Below are 18,461 nucleotides of genomic sequence, written 5' to 3'. Positions count from 1 at the left end.
TAATAGACCTTTATGGCTTATAAGGCTATATAACCATAGTGATGGTGGACGTGTGGATGCATCATACACCGGAACTTCATATACATACAATACATGTATGTATACATAACAAGTAAATGCACGTATATAAATTATATACATATACATATCTACGAACCGGAAACGCGAGCCAAGTCGTCGTTTTTACAGCACGCGATCCATGTGGTATATTATATATAAATGCTATAGGATTGTTCCCCTAACCACTGTTAAGTTATTTTTTTTTTCAAACAATCCTCCCGCTGGATATTTTCATTCGCACGCACTTCAGACTTCAGTGTAGCTCCTATATAAGATCGAAAAACTCTAATAGTACGCATGCATATAATATAATAAAATGTCATATCGAAGCACTTATTCTCGTGATTCTCGTAGTCACGACGACGGCGCGAAGAGCGACAAAAAGAGTAGTTTAATATCCTTGTGTATCAACAACATATTTAGATTTCATAAAATAATTTGATCATTGTGTATTTATTTATTATTTATTCTGCTAGCAAGAATATAGATATATTGTTTTTCAAATATCAAAGATACCGAGGGAAAGGATAACGCCCCTCCTCTTTCACCATATGATGTTCTATAATTCTGTCAATATAAGTAAATTGTTTTTTCGACTAAGTATTTTTTTACCAAGCACAAGGTTTATTCAAAATATTTTTTCTGAAATCTTGGACGTGTGGTAGTAAAAATGCTAATCGAAAAAAGTTTTCTATAGAATAAAGTGCTTCTTGCCATATTAACATAAAAGGTGTCTTAAACCAAATAATTTTAATAATATAATTTCACAACATAAAGTCCTTAGTACTATAATAACTGGGCGATTGTTTTAATGTTAAACGCTCATTGTTATCTCAAAAATTCATATTTTTGAAAATTTAAAATTATTAAAGAGCATATAAAAATATTACTATAGAATTTTTGGATACATAAATTTTGAACGAGTAATTAATTTGAAGAAAAATATGCATATCTATGTCATATATATTTACTATTTCGTTATATAATAAAATTGTTATTTATGAATAAAACGTAGTATATTTAATAACTTCAAATTATGTTATAAAAATTTGTTCGTACATTTTTGAAATAATGAGTGTTCTTTGAAAAGATAACTACGTTGTAACTTATTATCTACAGTATATACTAATACACTATACTCTATTGAATGAAATAATATAAATCAAATCGTTTGGAATTATCTAGACTCTAGAGACTATAGTAGAAAATGTACATTGGCACACTACTCACGAAATTGTAAGAATATTTTCAAACAAGACTGTAATTTAGACAATTCTTTTACAAATGGGTATTTTTCGGACTTTTTGTTGGCACGCGGTATTCATATACGATAAACCTATATAATGTATATATATGTATATTTGCATATAATTTATTGTCATAAGATTTTGTTGAAATGTCTCATTTTTCAGACTTTGTTCTTTTTTATTGCACTCGTACTACGATATTACCAAATCTATTTAGAATATTTTTCCTATAATTTATACTTTGCATAATATATTTTATGATATTTCGACGTTTTGGATACATTTTGCGTTCTACCTACCTATACGTATTATTACCATATTTTTTTTTAAAACGATCGTACAATAATACTTGATAATTAATATAATAATAATAATAATAATATATATAAATATAATAAACACATGTTAATACATTGGTACTACTGAAAATGTCGTGTTCAATCGCGTAACAAACTAACAGTATTCAGACAATTTGAGATGGATTGATATTGAACAATATTCCCTCAAGATGTAAACGTTTATTATTATTCGTATACATTTCACACGTGAACGAATCGGTTGTTAAGTTATTGGATTTATAATATTAAGTATCTGTATTTGATTTTTATCCACAACATATTTTAATATAAATATTTAATACAAGTAGACTTTTAACCATTGTTTAAAGTTCGTAATCGCCAAGTCCGCTATGAAATAGAATACGATTGTAAATACATTGTCGTACAACGGACGATAATAATATATAATTAAGAAGACACGGTATTTAAGTAGGTGCTATACTATAATATAGTCGTTATGTTTTATTTCATTATTTCAATATTTAAGTTTGTCGAATAACAATCATTTATATAGGTACTACTGGTACTAGGTATATTATAAACATACACAAAACCGTAGGCAATCATAATATACGCGCGTCTAACGAATATTGCTTCTCAGTGAAAATATTATAAATCAAATTCTACTCGGATATCATTTGTTCCTACACTAATAATAAAATAACAACATAAAAATGAACGAAGGTGAAGACATTTGTACGTATATATAACGAGCATGCAACGTATAAATAATAAATTTTTTTCAACCGATGTGTGTCAAAATATTCAACCCCGGTAATAAAATACATTAATTTCCCGAGGGTAGAATTTTAGGTATTTATATAGAAAATAAGACGTTTGGGGATGAAAAAAAATAGTATTTCTATCCAGTGTTCTCTCTCCCGTTTTTAATAATAATAATAACGCCGCTGCCAGGAATTTAATATTTTTTTGCACATATCGCATACGATGGGAGGCACCTTTCACACAAATACAAATCTCACAAAAGACTTAGAATTTACGACGCATGTGAAGAACATATCTCCCCCCCCCCCCCGGTAAGCAGTAAAAAACTAATTTTTCAAAAACACAAAACTGCCATTATCCTTTGGACAAAGCCAAATGTCAAAATACTCCGTACTCGGTAAGATTAATTGAAGCACGCGTATTTTTCTTTGTTGCCGGTAAACATCAAACGGTAGTTTTTAAGACCGTTCAAGAAATCCTAGATAGGCTATAACAATATGGTTACTTGAAAACGTATCTATAGGTATAAAAAAAATAGTCACATGTAACAAAATAACGAAAAAGTCTTTTGTTACTCCGTTTTCAATACCTATATATTATATAATTTATGACAAGGCTTTTTTTTTTAATCAATTACAAAAGCATAATAACACGGCTATAACTATTTTATGGTAACAATGAAATATCTAAACATAGAAATTCACGTAGTCAACAAACAGTATCATATAAAATTGAACCATATTTATAAGTCTTCATTTATAATCTATTTTCATTTATGACACTATATATTTACGTGACTTCATTTTGAAGACATAACATCAAAAAACTATAATAATTGCCACACACATAACAAATGGCAATAAAAAATAATTTTTTAAAGTATATCAACTATTATTGGTATGATAACATTTTCAATTAGATTTATACATACGAATACGAAATAAATTAATTTGATTAAAATCGCGGTTTTTATTGTTAATATGTAATTTATTGATTACACGTTTGCGTTTTGTTAATACTTTTTATGCATCTATGATGCCGAATGTAAAAGTACTATAAACATATGAAACGATTGTAGAAGTTGATAAAAATAAAATAATTATCGCGAACGACTTCATATGGTTACGTCGATTATTAAACGAAAACGACGTTAAAACAATTCCAAAGTTTTACAGCAGGACGGCGCGCGAGCTATGCGCACGTCGCAAGCAAGCAGTGTGCGTTCGTCTCATTAAGACTGACATTCAAAACATATACTTAACAGTTTTATGAATACTTAGGCTTTGCGTAATTTACGACTTCGACGGCCGTCATTGTCCGGGACCAATAAAAAAACGGAATAGGTTACCACGTGTGGAAGAGCGTGAGGGGGGGGAGTCGAAATATCGTTCGCGTCCGTTCGGTGTTTTTAATATTTCGAACGTATCCGGACAAACGGGTTTCCCATTGGCCGTCTATCGATTAATTTATCACCTCGTGAAGGAGAAAAAAACAATATACTTATAAGGCGACTCTAAATTATTATTATAAACATATTATTATATTATATTATAATACACTTTGCCATTTATACACACTACGGTAATATAATTGTAATATAATTTATGCTTAATGTATCAATCGCGTTAAAACTATTAAATTGCATAAATATTGTTTTTACGTACATAAAATCGAATGATTAATATACACTGCATAGTATGCACCCTTTGTAATCTAACCTTATCTTATTACGAACGTTGTATATTGTTGCAAAATATTGACGAAAATGTACTGCCGTGGTCATAAAATATTGTTACAGCCAATTTAGAATATTTCCCAAAGAAATACATTTCAAGTATATACCTGCTTTTATATCGATAACACGCGTGAGTTTACATCACGTCGCAGTTGTACACATATGGTATATAAAGTTATAAAATCTGGAATGGTGGCGAAGGTTCCGTGCAACATTCGGTAGAGTTTAATAATTACTGTGTGTTACTGGTGTTAAAATAAACTAGGAGTATGTTCTAATTGGATACAAAAAAAAAAAAAAATGGTCTACGATTCATAAGTATTTCCCACCCGCAGTAGTGAATAGTGATTCGTAAACATTTTCTAAACCGAAATCGCAATAAATTCGTTACCTGCCAGATACTTCTCGCAGGAGTGGTGCATAGGCGTAACTATACATGGATTTTTATGGTTGGTAGGAGAGAGATTATATTATATAGTCCCACGCAATAGCTGACCTCGTTCAAATGGCATTTATTTAATCTAATGTTAATTTTTTAATAATAATAAAAACACAATACCTACGATTAAGTATACGTATTTTATTTTAATATCTGTTTAAAGTAATTTACAGAATATTTTTAACCAACAATGAACTGTTTAAAACATTAAAACGTTATCTGCACGTGTAGTGAAAAAATATCTTTTAAAACTCAACCAAATGCAAAACTACGAACTTGCAGACTATAATATTAATTATATTTTAAATAACATATTTACCGGTGCAATACAGGAATTATTTTTTACATATTATATACTGTAGTATAAGACGCATGGTTTTGTCTGCAATGTGATACGTTCAAATTACCATTCGGTAGCAGCATGAGAATATATTGTATATATACGTACACACGAATACATCACACACACACATATATATATATACGCAATTGGAACTTCAAAGTAAAAGCTATTCCGGTAGATGGCCCTGGCGAATCGTTTATTTACGCTCTTACGAGAAATCGGCTCTATTCTTTTGAACCACGTGGGCAAAAACGAAATACATGATATATGTATATGTGGACGTTCAATCTTATATATATAAATGAGCAGCACTGCAAAGGGTCTCGTTATGATCTCTCTCTCACACACACATACTCGTATACGACTATATAGATATATGTTACTACAGGTACCATAACAGACATGCAATTCTGCTAAAGGTCGGAATGCAATACTATTTTCCGTCCTTTCGTTTTATCTTCTGCTCAGAGCATACACCGTTCATTGACGACGATTTACTTTCATGAGTCCGATTACTGTTCCTGAGGGAAATTCTGAATTATTTCGTATACGCGATGTTTTCTCGTACCTATATATACATGCATTGTAGTATATATATATGTATTGTAAGCCGTCGTTTGATACTGCGCGAACACAAATACACATGTATATATGTAATATATACGGTAGAAACGGTTGTCGAAATACACATTACCTACACGTGTAGCAGTTTATATATTATATTATGTTAGTCCCTGCGCATCAATATATTTTATGTCTGTATATAGTTAATGATGTTTTCGTCGAGTTTAGACATTTTTGAATGAAAAATTGTGGTAAAACGATCTATAACTCACTATGTATGTATTGCGATCGAATTAATTAATCAATCATTATCGATTGACGCATCAACAATTTCGAACACGAATAAATATCTTATTTTCTTTATTCCAGCCAACATTTCAACTTATAACACATACAGCTTGTAAAATTTCAAATAGGTACCTTTTTTTCAGATTTTAACCGACGAGGTTGCGGAAACTGCGGCTTTTGCAATATTTCCGCGGTGCCGCCATCGTTTATTGAAATAATAACCACAATTCAGTCAGCGTGAGTTACAATAAGGGGTTGCAAGCACTCGATATCGACTATAAGTAGCTTTTGAAGGTAATATTATTTGTAATAATATTACTGTGTTTAGGTTCCTAATATTAGAGATACTTGGTGTCGTGTTGTCGATTCTTTTAACAATAAGTACCTACACATGACGGGGGTGTACTTATTACATTGTTGTAGTTAAAAAAAATAATTTATGTAAATAGTGCATTGGTACCTGTATACACACACACATATTTATATATGTAGGCAGCTAGGTCGGTGTAAACTGATTACCGTATACAAATTGACTGCGATAATCGATAACGAGCTTGAATATATAAAACTGCATTTTTGTCACGACGGTATACCTGCTACATATTTTACGGTACTTCCTTATATATACGCGTTTTTAATGGAATATATTTTATGCACTTTATTATCATATATGATGAATAAATTGTTATGTATATATTGCAGTTGGTAAATGGAATTTCGGCGATACGGACGATACGCGCGCCACGGGGCTATAGCGAGGGGTCTGCAGATAACGCACGAGTTTGTATGCGTATAAATATATATATATATATGTGTGTATGTGTGTGTGCGTGTGTGTAAGATCCGATGCGTGGGACGGTGCTACGCTATGGGAAATACGAAAAAGGTCCGCTGGTAACGGGTGCGGAGGAGGGGCGAAAAATAAATCGGGGTCTCGGCGACAATCGGCTGCAAACGGATTACGCGTATATACACGACCCAGCGGGCTGCCGCCGGATAAGTACACATGTATCATAAATAATATATATATATATATATATATATATATAAATATTCGGTTTTTCGTCCGCAAACGCCGCTGCCGCCGGCCGTCGCGTCTTTTCACGCAGTACGACCGTATAACGTCGACCACTCGGCGTTATTTATAGACGTGTGCGCGGGCGTGCGTGCAGCGTGCGCGTGATTTACACAATGGAAGTTTTGGCGAAAAAATTCGATAGCACACGCAGCACATATATAAAAGGCGATATAATAAATCGTCGATCGTAGATATGGCGTATAGTCCGCAGCTGTGTCACAGGGGATTCGCTTTTTTCTTCTTCTTCTTTAAAAAAAAAAATAGAAAATAGAAAATATTTCCACATGTACGATATTTTATCACGATACTTGCGCACATCTCAAAAAAACCGATATCCCGCAGAAAAATCTCGTGCATGACGCTGGTATACAACGGCATGCGCTGCTGTGTGTTAAATGTATTCGCACAAGGGCATGGATTCTCCCAACACCCTAAACTTGACAGAACACAATAAATTACCGCCTGTACGATTTATTCTATTTTTATCTTATTATTATTTTATTACTATACACACACCTATCAGATCTGTTGTTAGCTCTGTGCACATTTTTTAATAGTATAATATAATTGACGGTACTACTAATACAATGTATACGTGTGTGATCCATTTTTTTTATTGGTCCTGTAATTTTTATGCTTTAATTGTTGACTCGTCGGAAATAAAATTATAATAAATATATAGAAATATATTGTATAGCGCAACTGATTCATGTATAGTCGTACTTCGGAGAAAATGTGGCGCGTAACAGACGGTATACATGACCATTGCGTAGTATGACTGAGACAAAAAATTATGTTTTTAACGATTTTCGTAGGTATTTATCCGCCGAACACATTCGCAAATAATACAGCAACGTCGCTAAGAGGACGCAATATAATATTATACTGCAGCCTTGGACGCGGTCGTCGCCGAGACATAAATTATTTGTTAAAACCAATATTTTTACGTGTATTTCCATTTTTAGTAATGGAACCAGACGTTTTTGGACGCTATACTATAATAACTAATGGCCAACTTTTTACACGGACCGCATCACACGGTCTCTATATATCAACGCGTATACAACGTGTGTCCGGCGAATACGATTTACTAAAAGCTTATGGTAATATTTAAAAATTACTATACGATCAAGAGGCTTTACAGAACTACGCGTTATTATTTTTAATATTATTATTTATAATAATTTATCCGTCGTCCGTTTTCGACAAACGCCAGTTATGTAACCGTGTACGGGTGCGTATACTATATACTATATAGGCACTCTCATCTCCATCTCGATATTATGACGGACCGAGTCGACGGTAAAAAGCGGCTTTTTTTAAATACGTATATTACGACTGGTGGTCCCAGACGTTGCGTCGTTCAGATAACGGCGATTTGATACGTGTTATTACGAACTGCCTACTACTCGTTTCTCTGAATTTCAGGCTTGGAAAAAGTTGTACCCGTAGAACCATCATTATGTATTATTTGCGCCGCGCGATGGACGATAAATATTATTTCCAAACCGCATGCCATAAACGCCGAAACGGTACAGAAGTACCAATAATATGATAGGCGATATGAAATTTACTATCCACACGATACCTCATGTTATAGTTTATAAAATATAATGTCAATATTATATTCAGATTGTAATATTCAATTTCAAATATTAATATCAAATTCTGATCGTGTTAGAACAATACAATGTCGAACGTTAAATGTGCCGTATAGGCACGGTTTTTATTCAAAGACGTGGTAGTGTAGAAGGTATAAACAATAAACATGTGCTCATTGTTTATATAATATCTATTATAGTGTTCGTGACATCTGTTTAATATTATTGCACACTATGTTTGAGGATAGGGTTGTACGTCGTACTTGTTACAGTGTTCGGTTTCGAACGACGGAAACGCTTCGACGACTCGCCTTCGTAGACGTGGACTAGGATTATAATCAATAATTACCATCAAGTAAAATATCTATTTTCAGCGGTGTTATAGAAATAAATATCAGATATCGGTTTTGAAGTCCGTTATTCTTTGTTGTTTCATTGTAAATCAAGGTAATTTAGTAAATAAATTATATCTCAACTTCGACATTGTCGTATATTATACGGTTTTTATCTTTCTGTAAAACATACCTACATGAATAATTAAACGTTTCCTATTTAATAGCGCAAAATACCGTGTCGTGGGATCATGGTAAATAAATAAGTTACTCAAATGTTCATATTTTTATCCTCGGTAATATGTCTGATTAGGGTATATACGCACTGTTATTTTTTTTTGAAAATTAAGTGTAAATTGATACTATTGTTATAATATGTTAATTCTTACGATAATAAGTTACATTACGCTTTTAATTCGTATTTAAATATTTTATATTGATATGAGCTGTTTAAAATGGAAATTATTATAAGTACCTTCTGTTGCAGTGTAGATTGTGTTTAAACGATATTAAATTAATATAGTTAAAATGCATAGTACATTGATAATAATATACTACTGCATCTATGCATAATAATTAGTATCGATTTGTAAGTCACGGTTGATGTATATGCATACTAGTGATCGTCTCGTATTTTTGTGTGCCCTTATTTTTTGCGCTCATTAAAATATCTCTAAAATAAGAAAAATTAAAATTTTTATGTATACCATTGTATTCTGAAATTATCTATGATAATTTTATTATTAATATTAAGAAACATACTTATTACCACGCGCGCGGCCATAATTTTTAAATAAATTTCTAAAAAGAGCCTGCAAGTATATCATATAAATATTGATCCTATACAACTAACAATCTTCTTATTCTATACAATTTAATATTAACTGTAAAAATTAATAGATTTCTTATACTAGGCATGCGCTTTTATTATAACATAAGTTTTAAACATGAATTGACTACGATTAATGTACTAAATAGATAAAGAAAGTCTCCTGTCGTACGCTCAAAACTCCAAACTCCGCCGTGAAAAAACAATACTATACATATATATATTATATAGATACGCGCATATAGTGTTCCACTCGTTTCTATCGCGGGTCATACTATATACATATACGTGGAGTGTAATATATTATAAAATATATGTAGGTACATCAGAGGTGTTTTAGAGTAAATAACCATGTAGGCATCGTATTGCACGATGTGACCTAAAAACACATTCGAAAACGGCCACTAGTATATATAATAATAATAATATAATAGGAGGTGTATAATATGTATGCGTATGTGTGTTTGTGTGCGCTTATTGGTGTAGTACGTATAGTTTTTCCTTTCAAAAACAGCCGTTACCCACACGAGTGGGACCGGTGACGGGCTCACGGATATAAATTCACGTTGACAGGATTACTGTTTTAAGGTTATTAAAAAAAAAAAAAATCCGATTGCTCGCTACAGCGGGGAGCGTGCAGTGCGGCCGAAATCGATTTTTCGACTTTTCGGACCGAGGAACGCTGCTTACATTTCGTGCACCCATATTATATATGTTTATTATTATATGCGTAAGTGTCGTGTTACCGGACAATTTATTGTAGGTGAACGTCCAGCTCACAGTACCGGACTTCAAAATAATATATACCTACCTACTTATTTATATCTACATAAAAACTGTGTGTTTTTTAATTCTTTCTCTCAAAAACGTAAACAAAAATGTAAACAACTACATTCACAATACATTAAAGATATATTATTATCATCATTATTATTTGGCGCTTTTACGACGATTTTATTTTCAGTGTTACTACACAATATTTGAAATTATCTCATTGATATAGCTAACGACGCGCATCGTGTAACGATTTATGGTTTTCAAATAGTCAGTGGATGCACAGGAAAATAATAGATAAAAAAATATAAATATATTTTAAAGAAAAATTAAAACAATTTTCTATAGGTAAATATTTCAGTCACCGAAAGTAGAAGCAATATTTTTAAAGCATTACTATACTATTAAAATTATTGTTTTACGTTCATAATACTGTTGATCATTTGATATATTTTTATTTATTTTTTCGAATCGTGTATAAATTACATTAGACATTTTGGACTGTGGAATTAACCGGAATAGAAATTTCTAATTAACGAATTTTTAATTTTTTCTATGAATCGTATGGAAATAAAAACAAAACTTACCATTTTTAAGGGTTCCGACTCTTGCTGCTCGGTGCTATTATAGAACAATAATAACAATAATAATACTAACCTTTATTTAGTAAAAAAAATCCTTTAGTCATTCGCTGCTTGTAATAATATACTTCATCTTCCACAATACATGAACAATGTACACGATTTTAGTGCGATATTAGAATAGGTTCGAGCATATTATTATTACTTATTATTCGCATATGTGATTTTATATATTATTTATGTATACACATTGACACTTAATGTTATTATATACTATTTCGTGGCTTGCAAATCGTAAAATCTTTCAACGATGACAAATCACATTAATGTCATGTGTACTATGTGTCTATGTTTATAATTTTATGTATATTATATAAAAGTCTTTTCCATCTGGTTAAACCACAGAGTAAGTACCGAGTATTGTACGCAGTACGCCCAACTATAAAATAACTATATAGCTATAATAATTAAAATAAAAACTATTAATTCGTTTAGTGATTGTATCGTCAAGAGGTGCGTACTGCAGTTGCGATACACAATAATAAGTCGTATATTATAATATTATAACCTTTAAAAGTATCGGCATAGTTAAATTATTGGATAATAAAAAATACCGATTCCTTTAAAAACTTTTTATGATGTACCTACAAATTATATATATAATATCACTATGATGTGTGTGTAAATAAATTAACTAAATCATACATGTCACTAAAAAATTGTGTTCCACAAATTAACTGAAAAAAAGTGAAACATTTTACTGTGAGTAATTTGGTTAAACAATAAGACATCAAATAACTTTTACTAAATTGTATACGAGGGAGATGAAACAAATTTATTTTCACTCGTATTCTTACGGACTACGTAGATTAAGTAGTTATATATTGTACTCTCAGGGATTTTGAGTGTATAACTTTTTTATTTTGTCGACTGCGTAAAGTCAATCTTCAAAACTCAAAGGCAATTTTTCGGGTAACGGCGTACCATAAAAAAAAAAAACTCAATTTTAAAGAAAAACTAATGTTATGCACCGTTCCTTTTAGCCGAGATATAATATTAATAATATTATGTATATATATAGACGTCCCATCGGACCTCTTGATTGCGTCGAGACTTTGGGCGGATAACCTATATAACCGCAATTCACAGTCGTGAGATATACCGCGTGGGCGTCGACCGCGTTAACTATGCGAGTCTTATCGCCGGGTCCTTTAATTTGTCTCCCTTCCCTCCACTAAGAAACCGTCCAGGACAATATTTGCGGTAAACTTGCAGTGTCAGAATACGCAGCGCGTGTTTATCTATCGTGTGCGCCGTTTTGCACAGTAGCCGTGCACCGCAATTATTATGGACGTGTAATAATAGTCTGTGAATTATTCAAAATTATATTCATATATATATATTATGCACACCGCGGTTAATAATCTAATATACCGCCGCAACGGTTCGTGTCCGTGGTTGTGGTTTTTCATCGCACGCGTCCGTTTAAAATTCGTCCCTTATAATATGCGCGTGTATATTATATTGCGTATACACAGCAGACCGCGGTCGGTTTAATTTATTAAAACTCTCCACGGGAAAATGTGCGCACGGCCCGGCAGTAGCTGCAGTTTTTCCCGGGGGATGAATTCACGGGACTCACGTCGGCGCGGGCGGGTGAAAGAGAGAGAGAGAGAGAGAGAGAGAGAGAGAGAGAGTAACAGCAGAGAGCGATAGGCAGACGGAGACCACTGTGAGCGAAAATGGGACGCAGATGGTCGGCTCGTGCGGAGGCTGCGGCGACGGGCGGGTTGGGTTTTAACACTGATGTGCGGTCTCTAACTCGTATCTCTCGCGGGCGCCCGGCCAATGGATTTTCCTCCCCAAGAGCTCTCGTCGGAAATTGAACAAAGTTTGCGCCCCCTCTCTCGACAACCCTCGACCACGCGCCCCGTACTCGCGCAGCCACCGCCGCTCACAAGTCGTGGTCCCTATCCTTCCCCCGCCGCCACCGCTGCATGTATATCGACGACGGTCGTTCTCTGACCTCTATACCACCCCTCCCACTCGGGCTCAGACATTGTATATATATATATGTGCAGGACCGGTGATGCTGTGCTGTATATACGCACAATTCTCGTCACGGTTATTATTATTACACCACTGTGGCGCACTACTATTTGCTACGTTTAATAATGAAAATTGCTTTTTGTATACGCGCTGCGTGCCTTAAGTATAATATATAAATGGAAATGGTATACTCTTCGCGTCGGCGATGGCGGAACATGTGTATATATATATCTACGGCAAATTAAGTCGAGAGCTACTATATTATACAGAATAGTTTTAAATCAGAAATTCTGGAAATCTACATTTCTTCAAAATCATGCTGTATAGCGACTAGCGAATTAACACAATATTACGCGTGCATTGTCATTGGACAAAAATATCACTACAATAAAAACGAGTCTACTATTTTCTCCTATTTTATCAAATTATGTTTATGTTGTTTAAGAAAATGAATTTATTTATATATCGATTATACAATAGCTCATTAATTATTTATTATTATTTCAATCCGAACATAATAATAGTGCATGACGCGCAAACGCATTTGTTCACACTGCTCTTAGACATTATTGATCACCAAGATTTTTTCCAGAGAATTTCACTAGCGTTTATATTAATTTATCATATTTATTATATTCTATTTATTCGTTAGTAATATTTTATTAGATTTATTATCTAAACTTTAAAATAGGTATGTAACAATAATAATCATTTAAATCGGACCCGCACACGCACGCTCACGTGCAGGTATTCGAACACGTTTTGTAAAATACGTACACATAATATATATATATATATATATATATAATATATACTCGCATGATATACGCGGGGCTTGTAATTTATTTTGCTGCTAAGCGTGCGTACAATAGCTGACCTAAATAATTCGAGTACGACAAAGTCCGAGACCAAAAGGGGGTATTTGGGGAGGGGGCGATGACCACAAAGGACGATATGTGTCATGCACGACAACAATAGTCCGATTATTATATATTTCTTTGAACGTGTGTGTATAATGTATATTATACCGCGGCGAGTATAGGATTACCATCGGTGTCCGCATATATACGGGGCGGGACTCGGACCCATATAGCGGCCATTATTATTGCCGCTGCCGCCGCATGCAGAGATCCGTGTTTATAAATAATATTTCGAATTTTTTTTTGCCTCGTGATAAATATTTTTATCCCGAGTGTTTTACGGTGTTATATCTGTCGAACAGCGTAATAAAAATATTATAAGTTATTGTTTTTTACGAAACTAGTATTATACATATTATATATAGGTGCTTGCATATCATATACGTATAATACACACACACACACACACACACACATATAATATAATATCATAGTAGTTTGTTCAAACGTATATATATATATAATACATTCACAGTAGGTATGCGCATATATATTATATGGACGATGTAAAATTATGTTTTTGAATATATTATATTTAAATTTTGATTCGTTACATAACCAAGTCCACGACTACGGTGGAATAATATAATAATAATATTTGATATACTTAAAAACGGCGTGCCATACAGAAAAAATATCTCATTATATATTTTTCCTGTACGAGTTATAGGTATTAGAACGTTGTTACTATGTTTATAGATAGGTATATGTGATGTGAATTAAGTTAGCTTACGGCAAGTATATTATTTAAATTCATACAAAAAATGCATAGATCTAAGTATACTCAAGGAACATATATAATGTCCTGGACAATGTACGTACCAATATATAATAATAATATAGTTATACATTAGTAACCAAACGGGTGTTATATATATACAAGTACCTAAGTAATAAAGATTGAAGAAAAATAAATTTTTATTAATAAATACATGGGCGAGTGTATAGATATGGAAATATAATAATATCCCCAGGCACTCGAATATATTATATTATACTGTGGCAGATTCAACAGTTGCTATGCATAGGTTTTCTATGACTTGATAATTATAATTGTTTTATTCACACTCGTTGTGATGTGCCGAAAGAAAAAAAAAACCCATGTAAACAATTCACGCCCGGTCGGAACTTTGCGTTTATTATCAATCGTCGTTTAGTCCTGCACCGCGGTAATTATAATATTTTAACGATTCATACCAAATACCCGATATACTCATTACTCATAATATATGTATATTGGTACCGCGGTCTGATTTTTATACCGTACTATATTATTATTAGTGGCATTGTGTATACATATAGATTTGTAAAATTATAGAAAAACACTTCATTCTATTATAACAACGTAATTTATGTTTACTTATCTCATTTTTACAATACATTCAATAATAATTATTTATTTATACATTACAATACATTATTATATGTATACAGAACAGAGTTATTTTAACTTTTGGATATACACGAGATGATTTTTTTAAACGCGATTTTCACTATATTGTAACACTTTAAAAAAAAAAAAAAAACTATGTACAATTTTCATTGATTTTCTTTTGTGTTTAATATCATATCATAATATTAATATTCAATGTCATTATGTTCTGTGAGTTCTACAACCCGGAGTTAAACATAAAAACATTGCATGCTATCTATGGTATAATACCATCTATACCTATTGATTATTATTTATTATTTATTGTTTATAGTATAATATTATTATCGATTCCTTTTTAATCTATGATATTGAATAATATTTGTAAATAATGTTTCATTATAGATTTATGTAATTGACTTTTTTCTACACAATTCTATGCTGGTTTGATATACTGCAGTGTTATTTTTTCTATATATATACAGCATGGGTGCAACTAGGGGGGAGCTTGGGAGTGCATAGAAAATTTTCTATACTGGTTTTTTACAATATTTGTAAAATTCCTAATTTGCTAATTAATAATTTACGAGTATTGGCCAGTAAAATCAATAATTTATCAAACTATTATAAATAGAAATTTCAAATACTTTTATTATTGTAGTCTGTAGACTGTAAGGCGTATACAGTATAGGTACACAAATACGTAAAATCAGTGGGTTTTATTTTTAAGAGAATGTAATACCCGCATGTGTTGTCTCCGTCTTACAAACGTACGACATGTCAAATTTTCGTTCACCAGTTTCAGTATTGTATTGTTAGTTTTGATATTAAAGTGAATTGATATTTATATTGGTAAGATTATTATCCAGGGCCCCACGTAGTTTCTTAATGTTGTTATTATTATTTTTAAATAAGTTATGATCGTTTTTAAACTGTACATTTTAAAATTATCATAAATTCATAACTGTTAGATCCTTCAGATCCTTGAAGTTAACGATTATTTGTGAAGTTCTGAAAGATCTTTTTCTGTAATACGAAGAGTGAAGAATTGGCTTCGAACAAGCATGTAACGAGCGATGCAACAAAATAATTTTAAAAATCTAGTTTCAATATATTTTATTGAAAGAGAAATTACCAATAACATAAATACTGAAAACATTTTAAACAAGTTTGCATTGACTAATAACAGAAAAATAAATTTATTATAACAATAAATAAGTATTATGATATTGTAGTATACTATATTATAATAAACATTTTTTCGTGTATAATAATTTTACTTGTCATGAATAATGGGGAGGGCTCTTGTGTTGTACTATAGGTTTTAGCACTCCCGTATATTTTACCCTAGTTGCGCCCATGATATACAGATAATAAATACATCATACAATTATCCTGTTTTTAGGTTTTTTTTTAATATTTAAAACATCTATCGGATTTGGTTATAATTTCATTTCCCATTTTAGTATGTGTACTGCAACTGTAAAATATATTTATGTGATTTCAGGGACTCGACCGGACCAGGATCAGGAAAAATATCATGGATTGTTGAACGCGACGTGTACGACGCGGACACCGCGGCGATGACTCGGCAACGGAAACCACGTCATCAAAATATAATTACTTTAATAATAATTGTTATTATTATTATTGCGAACGATTTTCTGCAAGTCGGCAGCGTCTTTCCCACTAATAATATTATTATGTAGCCGCGCACAATGAGCAATAAAAATTAATACCACCGGTTCAAATGGCTCTGTTAAAATGTCCCGTTTACGATGGCGTTATCAGTGTTTAAACGGTTGTTATTACGAGCCATTTTGTACGATACATACATAACATAATATAATATCATTACACATACATATCACCACCGCGTATATAATAGCTTGTGTGTGTGTTTTTATTTCTAGACTTTATTATTTTCTTTACATCGCACCGTTTAAGATTATTATTACTATTTTTTTTTTTTATATTTTTATTATTGGTTGTATACACTTATTATTACTATTATTATTATTATTATTATTATATTTACTACGGACATAAATCCCGCGTACAATGATTTCAATACGACTAATTTTTATATACTTTTTATTGTATTTTAAACGGACAGGTTTATCGGTTTACTGCGTTTTTATTTTTATGTCTGTGTACATAATATACGTATTAAAACATTATAATAATAATATGTATACGACGAGAAACAATATTCTACACACATCGAAGTATGATAAATATTATCACAACTATGTTTATTTAACTATTTTAATTGGACTAGATATATTATTAACAAAATATCGTATTGAATTAAATCCTGTCGCTGAATAGGAGTGTCGCTACGTAGCGCGTAGGTTTAAACTATAATATAGCACCTTAGCCACTTACAATTTAAAATTATAAAAACTACTTTAGGTCTGACTTGTAAACTTATTATTTATATTTATATATAATTTCTACTGTTTTTTTTTTTTGTCTAATTAATTGTCATCATTGTTTTCTTTATTGCGCGTAAATATTTTTTTTATATTCATCGTTTATCATTAGTTTTTATAGCTCATGCATGGCTACTATTCACAAACGATTAATTATATATTTTTATTACCTTAGTATTTTTAATACAAATTAAAACCATATACAATGCTAATTATCGTTCGTCTAAACATAGGAAAACATAAAAATTAAATATAAATTGATATACTTGTATTAACGAATCTATACAGACGTATTTTTATACCTATTATATATTAAATATGATAGAACACAACAATTATTTTTGCATTATAAACGATTTGTATTTAAGAATATTTGTGTGTAGAAATAACAAAACGTTTTATATTGTATAATAAAATAGCATATTATTATACATAATAAATAATGATTTATTATAATATTATGTCTAGACTATAGACAATATCGGGATACATTTTATATTATGTAAAAATTATTATAATCTAGAAATATTAAATACACTTTGTACAAGGAATATCATATGCCATAAAAATGTAAGACTACACTTCATAAAAACTATTCAATTATTTATTTATCGAAATATATGCGCACTAAAACATGTACCTAACAGGGTTGGGTAAAAAATTTTTTCTTTAATTTTATTCATTAGGAGTGTTCCTCAACCATTTTATACATATGATTATATGAAATAATTTTGGTTAAACATTTTACTA

General features: G+C 31.5%; 1 long non-coding RNA gene across 1 annotated transcript in view; it reads left to right on the top strand.

The window, feature by feature from the left end:
- The window catches only part of LOC113550882, a 38,360-nt gene extending 20,426 nt beyond the window's left edge, over positions 1-17,934 (top strand). The window contains exon 3 of the long non-coding RNA XR_003405083.1: positions 16,784-17,934. This is a non-coding gene — a long non-coding RNA (uncharacterized LOC113550882). The remainder of the gene's footprint in view (positions 1-16,783) is intronic.
- Positions 17,935-18,461: the final 527 nt, after the last annotated feature.

The sequence above is a fragment of the Rhopalosiphum maidis genome, chromosome 2 (assembly GCF_003676215.2).
Source record: "Rhopalosiphum maidis isolate BTI-1 chromosome 2, ASM367621v3, whole genome shotgun sequence".
NCBI lineage: Eukaryota > Metazoa > Arthropoda > Insecta > Hemiptera > Aphididae > Rhopalosiphum > Rhopalosiphum maidis.
Note: the sequence above shows the minus strand (reverse complement) of the source record. Positions and strands in the feature narration are given on the sequence as shown.